Below are 10,396 nucleotides of genomic sequence, written 5' to 3' on the forward strand. Positions count from 1 at the left end.
AGATCAAATTATGGTTTGGCTTCTCCCTAGCAGTTTGATCTTGGGCCAATGGCTTATCCTTTCTGAAACTCTTACATTCTCTGTAAGATGTGGAGGTAATAATACATACTTCACTGGGCTTCTGTGAGAAACCACTGAGATATCGTATGTGATATGTTGCAGGGTGCTTTGAAATTTTCCAATAAACAGTAGATATTAGTCCAAAACAAACAAAAAACAGTCTCAGGCAGGGGTGAGGGATAGGGTTTCCCTGAAAGGGACTGCTGTGTACCCTGGATACAAGGATTTTAATACCTGGGGTCCTGGCCCCTACTAAACTTAATTTTGCTTATGAAAATTTCAGAGCAGAGTGTCCATCCACCAAGAAAAAAAAAATCCTAATTGCTTTCATTTGGTGATACAGTCACACAGAGGAGAAGTCCATCTGGGCTATAACAAAGATTAGGCCTTCCACAGTCTCTGTCTACCGCCATCTCTGCCCTTAATCTGAGGCCATCCACAACTCCATCTCCTCCTGCACTTCTGACCCACCATGCCTTTATTCTGAACCACCCCAGCCATAAAGCCAAAGTCAGAGGAGCCAGAGGAGGAGAGTGCCACAGATCCTTGTCCGCTTGGGCCCCCACCCAGCCACACTCAGGGGGTGTGATGCCAGACTCTGTGCTGTTGACCAGGCCTATTGCAATACAGCCACCGAAGCAGTCTCTGTCCAAGGAGCTGAGGAAGGTTATTCAAGGGAATACTAGAAATTTCAAGCTGTGAAAACTATTGTACACACCAGATGTCCTGGCTAAGAAGGCACAGATTGGCAGCCTAAAAATTAATTCATGGTCGACAAGTAGGAGCCAAGACCCAAGGGGATTCTGTATACAGCATCCTGCCTCCCTATTGGCAGAGCAAGATCTCCCTTTCCCCAGGAGGGCGCCATCCCAACTTCTCTGCCTGCATCAGGGACCTGTCTGCTCCCTGCCCGTGGCCCTGTTGCTAGGCAAGCAAGCCCAGCAAGCCCAGATTCTTTAACTTTCCCTTTGTGGCTCCAGTACAGCCCCACAGGGCTACCAACCTGCTGCCCACTCTTGGGTAAGCTGCAAACATAGGCTCTCTTTTATTTTTATTTTTTTAAAAAGGAAAGGTAGAAGTTAGAGTCCAGAGGGTAGAGCCAAGAATCGTCATTCACAAGACTTCAGCCATAATCAAGGAACTGGCAACACATGCCTTGATGGATTTCCTATTAGCTATAATCAGTAACTCCTGCGTGGCTCCCATTTTCCTCCCCTTTGGGGAGTGTCTACAATGGTTATAGGTGGTTATAATATGCCTGTCCCAACACTGTATGTCGAATTTGTTTGGGGCAGAAAGCTTGTGTCTTTTGTTCACAGATATTCAGATCAAGAACTGTACTCAAGCAGCTATAGTCAAGGAAATACACCTGAGGCTCATTATCCACACCTGGACCTGATTTAGATGATGAGATCCTTAATTTTGAACAGATAAAGGAGTGAAATTTGAGGGGACCTGGGGAAGGAGTTAATATGTTTTGCATTTAAGAGGCACATGAATCATTGAAGGGCAGAGGGTAGATTATGGTAGCCAGACTCCAAGAGGGCTCTCAGTGGTCTTCATGTGCTTATGTGGTCTCCTCCCACGTGAGACCAGGCCTGACTTCTGTGACCATTAGCATATGGCCAAAGTGATATTGTGTGACTCCTTATGGCTAAGTCATTGCCATTTCTACCTTAGTCTCCTAGATTTCTTGCTCTGGGGGAAACCCCCCACCATCTTGAAAGGACACTCAGGAAGCCCTGTAAAAAGGTCCGTGTGGAGAGGAACCCATCTCCTAGCACCAACTTGCCATGTGATTGAGCCACCTTGGAAGCACAGCCTCCAGCCCTGGGCAAGTCGTCCCATCCCACATGCTTTCAAGCCTTCCAGCTGGGGCCCCAGCCACCAGGGATCAGAGACTAGCCATTCCACTATGCCCCGTCTGAAGTCCTGGTCCACAGAAGTCATGAGATGGTAAATAATTATTGTTTTAAGTTATTAAGCTTGGGGATGGTTTGTTATGATGCGCTGCATAACTAATACAGGAACCCAAGCATTTCTCACTCCCAGTGCATCCTGAGATAGCCAGTTGGTCCATGTCACTGTGATTGAAGCCACAACTGTGTACAGTCCAGCTGTTCTCCCAGGAAATCATCCTCCACTGGCTCTTTTGCTTACGATGTAGAAATTGAAAACCTAAAAGCCTAAGATGTTGAACTCACAATATAAAAGGGGGACACAGGAGGCAAAGATACGCACATCGGATGCTTGCACTTGCAAAATAAAACCACGAGGCAAATCTGAAGAAGGCAGAGTTCCACTATGCCCAGCTCAGCACTGATGTGTTGCCTGGTATTCAGGGATAGGTGGGTGCCAGCCAAGACCAGAGCACCCAGTCTGAGAACAGCTGCATCCACTTCCCAGCCAGCCTGCCCCACATGCTCTGGGAGCCCTGAGCTGCCCCCTGCTTCAGCAGGGTGAAGACTTTCTTTGTGAGTTTGATGCCCACCTGTCCTTTCTCCTTTCTTGGGACTGCTCAAACTAAATATTCAGCTGGGCTTTTGAAAATCCCCTTTCCTCTTCATTGCCTCCCCCAAACTCACACACCCAAAAGCTAATGAACCTGCGAGATCCCAGGTGAGGCCTGTAGGAACCCTCAGACACTGGCAATTGGGCAAAAAAAGAGTTGTATAGCTGCTCAGAAGTAAAATCTTTTACATCTCAGAAAGTTACAGTTATTTCCTTGCCTGGGATAGATCTGGAAGGGACTGATCTAAGGTTTCTGTTGCAGAAACCTGTCGTTGGAAACTCTCAGAACCTAATGGGAAAACCCCACAGATGACCTACATTCCCAGGGACCTTTGAGCTCGGAGCTGGATGTCTGTGGTGAGGAGGAAGGAAAAGCCAAGTGCATGGGGTGACTGAGGAGGAATGGAAGCCCTGCAGCCAGCTGTGGGCTTCTTATTGTGGCTGTAAGAGGGAAGACTAGGCAGGGGACAGGCAAAGTGTAGATGCAAAGCCCTGGGGCTGAGTCAAGATGCTTCCTTAACTTCAAAGTCAGGATTTCACATAGTACCAGACCCTTAGAGAAATGTTCCTTTTTAACTGATGCCTGATGTACTTCTGGATCCTGTGATCAAACCTAGAGCTAGAACTGCCCCGATCACACAGCAGAGGCTGTAGATGAAAGAGGCCCAGGGGACAAGTGCTGCGGGTATATTGCTGAATGTCACAGTTCCTCTGGTTTTGTGCTGTCCACAGCAAAGCCAAGCCCAGACAGTCTGGGTTTTGTTTATCATTTCATTTCTAGAGGACTTGAAGGCAAGAGAATTTCTAGAATCTGGGATTGGGCAACACTTCTGGAGTATGGGAAGGCTGGATGTTTAGAGGTGGATATACAGAGAGGGGAAACTCTGGGGAAGAAGGGCAGGAACAACGGCTTCATGTCTGCCAGCGTTGATGTCTGCTTCCTTTGCTTTGGAAAGAAGCAGATGAACATCTTTGCTCAGGTCAGTGATGTCAGCCCAGCCTAGGATTCAGGTCCAGCCTTCAGAGAGCCTGTAAATTAAGGGCGGGGACAGGATTTGACCCCAAAGTATCCATTACATCTAGTCACAAGGCCCCATTGCCCTGCTTATCTACCCAGTCCACTGCCCCTCAGGCTACACAGGATTAATGACAGGGAAGAACACCGTGTGACAATGGAGGCAGAGCCTGGAGGAATGCAGCCACCAGCCAAGGAATGCCAAGGGTTGCCAGCAGCCACCAGAAGCTAGGAGATGGACATGGAACATAGCCTCCCTCAGAGCCTCCAGAAGGTACCAACCCTGCTGACACTTTGATTTTAGACTTCTGGCCTCCTGAACTGTGAGAGAATAAATTTCTGTTGTTTTCAGCCACCCAATTTGTGGTAATTTGTTAACCGCAAACAAATACAAGAGAAACGAATACAAGCCCTGTGAAACTAATACAAGAGAAGTAAAAACAGATGCTCACAAAAGGATCCGTACACAATGTTCATAGGAACTTTCTTCCTAAAGAGCTCCAAACTGGAAACAGCCCAGATGTTCACTGACAGGTGACTGGATGAACACGCTGTGCTACATCCAACTCAGTGGACTCCTACTCCTTGATAAAAAAGAATCAACAACTGAGATATGCACCCATACGGGTGAATCTCAAAAGCAACTTGTTGAGAGAAAGAAGCCAGACACTAAAGAGAACATACTGTATAATTCCATTTATATGAAGCTCAAGAACAGGCAACACTAATCTACAGTGGTTGTCTCTGGGGTGAGGTAATTAACTGGAAAGGGGCGTGAGGGAACTTTCTGGGGTTATAGAAATAGTCCATATCTTGATTGGGGTGTGTGTTTCACAGGGGTGCACATTTGTCAAAACTCATCGAAATATACATTTAAGATATGTGCATTTTACTGGGTGTAAAATTTACCTTAAAAAATTAGTAAATAAAAAAATCCAGGGCTTCCCTGGTGGCACAGTGGTTGAGAGTCTGCCTGCCGATGCAGGGGACATGGGTTCGTACCCCGGTCCAGGAGGATCCCACATGCTGTGAAGCGGCTTGGCCTGTGAGCCATGGCCGCTGAACCTACACATCCGGAGCCTGTGCTCCGCAACGGGAGAGGCCACAACAGTGACAGGCTCGTGTACAGTGCAATAAAAAAAAAAAAAAAAATTAAAAAAGGAAGTGGGAAACAAGATTATACACACTTGAGTGTTTGTGTTTCAGGGGAAAAGGTGGGAGAGGGGAGTTACTTAGGGTGATTTTTCCAAGACCAGAGTTCAAGTCTAATCCAAAGTAGTTCAGATAAAGATTTTATTCCCTACCTGTAGGGTTACCAGATTTAGCAAACAAAAATAGAAGGTGCCCAGTTAAATTTGAATTTCAAATGAAAAATGAATAATTTTTTGTATCAGTGTGTCCCCAATATTGCATAAGACATACTCATACCCTACCTATGTATTGGGTCATATGGTGGGAATATGCTGATGACCTGTGAGGTCCAGCCCAGGAAAGGCAGGTAAAGCCAGAGAAAAAAGGAGTATTTAGGAAAAGTGAATGAAAAGTGTTCAATTCCTATGGTAGGTATAACTTCAATGAATATGAGCTAAGAACTGATTCTTAGTGTCTGAAAAACAAAAAAGGGGCAGGGGAAAGAGGGGCTAGGGCATGGGGATTTTGGTGTGTGGATGAAAACCTAGATCCTCTGTGTACCTAGCAAAGGGCCTTGCCTATAAAAGACACTTGATAAACTCTGATTTTGGTGCACACACTGGAGGACAGGAAGCAGAAACTATGGGTTTGAGATCACATTCATGTTTATGGTATTTCCTGGAATGCTTAGGCCGTCTACAAACAAAGCTATTTGTTTAAAAAAAGACTGTATGAGGGAAGAGGATGCCTTGCTTTCTAATCGTCAAATCCCAGGGAAAATGAAAGCATTCTCATTGCTCTTTTAGAGATCCGTTTCAAAAAGTCAAATTTCCTTTCCATTACTCTTCAGTTCTCAGGACCATGGTATTTCTGGGAGCACTTGACAGAAGGACATATTGCTCTTATTTCAGTAAAGTTTTTCTTTTTTTGGGGGGCCATACAGTGCGGCTTGCAGGACCAGGGATCAAACCCGGCGCTAGCAGTGAAAGCGCTGAGCCCTAACCCTGGACCACCAGGGAATTCCCCCAGTGAGCCTTCTTGAACTTCATGCTCAGTAGGGTGAAGGACCACAAATCAGAATATAGGTGGCATTTTCTAAAGGTATCTTTTTCCTTATTGAAAGCTGTGATTTCCTAATTCACTAGTGCTTTCTGCATCGAGAAGGGCAGCAGATGTAAAAGACTCAGGGGAGGGAGCAACCCCTGGGGCTTTGGACAATGGAGAAACCCACCAGCAGCTCCGGAAGGCTGAAGCAAAGAAGCCTGAAGAAAAGGATTACCACTTTCCAGAGCCCATTGACAGCATGCTTCCTGCTCTCTGTGGCTCTTTGAGGGGGCTCAGTCCACAAGGACTGTGTTTCTTCATGAGCAAGACCAGGCTTTCGTCTTAAAAAGCAAAGCAAACAAACAAAAGTGAAGACTCCCCAGCATAAGGGTGACCAGCAAGTACAATTTTGAAGGGAGTAGTGGATATTAAGACAGATTTCCATTTATCAGTGAGTGGTTTCTAAAATTCTGGTGACATTGACATCTTTGCTGAGAGCCTGCTATATGCCAGGCACTGTACTTGATGTGGGGAATATGAAGATTATCAATAAAACAAAGTTCCCGTCTCAGGGAGTGAGACAGATCCATGCACACATCATTATAATCAGGGCCGGTGGAAATACCCGGATTTCCCTCAAACCCAGATATGTGCTTATTTGTTTAGAGGAGAGAGGGACTGAGCTGGTCAGGGAAAAGGGCAGAGAAGAACAGCTTTCAGACCTAAAATCCCTGCAGACAACTGGACCCGCCCTCCACAGAAGGCAGTTTCGACATCATGTTTTTCTGAAGGTCTCTTGGGAGTCCTACACTTGTCCCCACAAGGCACTTATCCAAGAATTTCTTCCAGGCACATATGGTTGTCACCACAAGAGAAGTCCAGATAAAAACAATATTCTCCATCTTTGTACATTTCTGGTTAATTTTAACCCTCCTAATGGACTAACTCCCTGGGAAAATGTTTGACTACAACATCCCTTAATCCAGCTTTTATTGTAATACAAAGAGGTACATGAAATTACAGGGTTATGAACATTGAGACATATTGGTAGGGCCCTTAGAGTTGGGATTACATTATCTCGCCTGAGAAGTACTTCATGAGTTGTTTTACAGAGCATTGGGGGCATTTTTGATGGAGAGGGCAACCTGCTTTCCTCATTCAGGTGACAGGTGAGATGCATTTCAAAGCCTAGTGTCCAGGCATTTGAGATCGGGAAGGTGAAGATTTCCAGTAGCCAGGTGACTCAATGTGGATTATCAGGATTTAAGTGACACCAGTAAAGCTAATCTCCAATGTCCAGCTAGTAAATGTCAGCTAGTTTTGCTGCCCAACATCCATTCATCCCTTTTCTGGAACCTACTATAGCAATTTTTCTCTGGAGAATTGCTGTCTCTCTAACTCCTTGTCTAATGTACTTCAGATGACACTGCTTTTTGCTCCAGGTGGCTCTAGCCTGACCAATCAGAGTACTGCATTTTCCTGGCCAGAGATTTGTTTCAAGGATGGACCCAATCAAAGCCCACAATATATAGTGAGACTGTGGAAACCACTGAGAGAGCTTTTCCACGGAGTTGATCCTGGAACCGCTGGTACACATCTTGTTTGCACAGAAGAAGCCTGAGAATGAAGCCAGTGTGAGACAAGCAATGGGGAGAGAACAGAACATACACCATACCTGAATTAAGCCCTACTGCTTTTAAAAATTGTTTAAAAAAAGTTTATAATACATCTTCTTTAAGCAGTTTTAGTTGGGTTTTTTGATACTTGCAATAGAAAAAGTCCTGACCTGTACACTAGGTGATAGAGAATTGGTTTCCTTGGCCCAGGTGCCATGAGTAGAGCAGACTTAGTAGGCTTCCAAAGTACAGGGGACCCAGTAGAACTTGGTCTCCAAGGTCTACACTAGCGAGTTCCAAACCTTGTTGATGACCAACAGACACAACAAAAATATCAGTGGAGCTCCTTACCAAGAAATTCAGGATCACTATATCTGGTGAAATGGAGGATAGGCAGAAATTGATGTTTTTCAAAAGCACCCATATCATTTATCTATTGCAGCACCCCAAAACTTAATGGCTTAAAATAACAATACCTCTTTGCTCGCAGTTCTCGAGGGGCTGCTGACCTGGTTCTTCTGTTAGCTTTGCTCGGGATCCTCACGTGGCTGCTGTCATGTGGCAACTCATCTCCTGTCTCAAGTGCTGGCAGTTGATGTTGGCTGAGGATTCTCCACCAATCTAGCTGAAACTTGTCCATAGGGTGGCAGCAGCCAAGAGAGGAGAGAGAGAGAGAGAGAGAGAGAGAGAGAGAAAGAAAGAAAGAAACTGTAAGGTCTCTGAGGCCTAAACCCATGATCACACAAGACCAATTCCATCACATTCTATTGGTCAAAGCAAGTCACATGGCTAGCCAAAGTCAGGAACTGGGAAACGAGTCTCCACCACCTAATAAGAGTAGCTGCAAAGAATATGCGGCCGTGTCTAATCTACCATAGTACCCAAACTTCTTAAGCTTTAATGTAACAGGTACCACAGACTTAATGGATTAAAACAACACAGATTTAATATCTTACAATTCTGGAGGTCAGGAGTCCTAAAATCAATTTGTTGGCAGAGGTGTGTTCTTTCTGGAGGCGCTAGGGGAGAATCTGTTTCCTTACTTTTTTCAGCTTCTAGAAGCCACCTTCATTCCTTGTTTTGCAGCCCCCTCCTCGAGCTTTAAGACCAAAACCAAGAGTCAGATCTCCCCACCTCCCCGACTTCTGCTTCCATTGTCACATCTTCTTCTCTGACCCTCCTGCCTCCCTCTTCCATTTTATAAAGATGCTTATGGTTACACCGGGCCCATCCTGATAATTTAAGATCATCTCTCGAATTTAAGATCCTTAATCACATTGCAAAGTCACTTTTTGCCATATAAGGTGACATACTGACAGGTTCTGGGGATTAGGACACGAACATCTTTGGAGGATGATTATTCCGTCTACCACATTTGGGAATCTTAGATCAAGGGAAACTGTCACATAATTCAAAGGATCCAGTGATCTAGTCTGGGTTACCCTGACAGGCTCTGCGTGCTCAGGCAGCGTACAGGCAGTCAAAGGACTGTGCTCTATTTTTTTTTTTTTTATATTTATTTGTTTATTTGGCTGCACCGGGTCTTAGTTGTGGCACGCAGGGTCTTCGTTGCCGCATGCAGGATCTTCATTGTGGTGTGCAGGATCTTTTAGTTGCAGCATGTGGGATCTAGTTCCCTGACCAGGGATTGAACCCAGGCCCCCTGCATTGGGAGCATGGAGTCTTAACCACTGGACCACCAGGGAAGCCCCAGGACTGGGCTTTAGATTCAAGCAGACCAAGGTTTGAATTCCGGTTCACCACTGTCCACTGAAAAAAAGTACACAATGTGAGAGTGGTGATTAAGTTTTATTTGGGGCAAAATGAAGACTATATCCCAAGAGACAGCCTCTGAGATAACTCTGAGGAACTGCTCTGAAGAAGTAGGGGGGGAGGTCAGAATATCTGTGATTTTGGTGAAGGAGGATACGTGCAATCAAGCACACATCTTGGCAGAGGGCTGCTGCTGGTCACGAGGAACAAATGTCTCCATTAATGATTTTAGTGCTTTTCTAGATACGAGAAGATACAAGAAATTGGGCTCGTAAAATCTTCTCCTAAAAATATCTATCTGAAGCCCAGTTCTGCCAGTTTTTCCCAGAGCACGGAGTGCCTCATCCCTTATCTCTCCCCTGAACTCCTTTCAGGGTGTGTTGAAGGTCAGCCACTGCAGTAGCTAGTGACTTCATTCTTGTGGTGTCAGATGGCAAGTGACAATTTTGGCAGTGCCCGATCATGGTCATAAATTCGACCATGGTTTGGGAGGCACTTCGTGACCATTTTGTCCCAGAATGCTAGGACATTCCTGCATCAGGTGAGGATTTCGTCAATGGGCAACTCAATGTGCTGTTACTGGACTAGGCCCTATTAACAGTAGCCGAAGTCTCTGGACCACAAGACAGTCTTAGTAGTCTGTTATGGTACAGGAAATGATTCCCTCTTGTTGCCTTTTCCCATATCTAGAGTTACACTATTACGATCATTGATCTGATATAGAACTATATATCTGGTCAACTGCTTCAAGTTCACCTTTTATCAAAGACTCAGTCACACATTTGATAATGCAAAAAACAGCAATTTTAGGGCTTCCCTGGTGGCACAGTGGTTAAGAATCCGCCTGCCAATGCAGGGGACACGGGTTCGAGTCCTGGTCTGGGAAGATCCCACATGCCACGGAGCAACTAAGCCTGTGCACCACAACTACTGAGCCTGTGCTATAGAGCCCGTGAGCCACAACTACTGAGCCCGCGTGCCACAACTACTGAAGCCTGTGCACCTCAACAAGAGAAGCCACCGCAATGAGAAGCCTGTGCACCGCAACGAAGAGTAGCCCCCGCTCTCCGCAACTAGAGAAAGCCTGCGAGCAGTGACGAAGACCCAACACAGCCAAAAATAAATAAATAAATTAATTAATTTTTAAAAAAAAGATTTTGTGAAACAGGCAAAATACAAATGATGTAGCTAGTAGTATTAGTAAGGTTATAAATAAGAATTTAAGCCTAGAACTTCTATTAGGTGC

This window comes from Orcinus orca, chromosome 1 (assembly GCF_937001465.1).
Source record: "Orcinus orca chromosome 1, mOrcOrc1.1, whole genome shotgun sequence".
NCBI lineage: Eukaryota > Metazoa > Chordata > Mammalia > Artiodactyla > Delphinidae > Orcinus > Orcinus orca.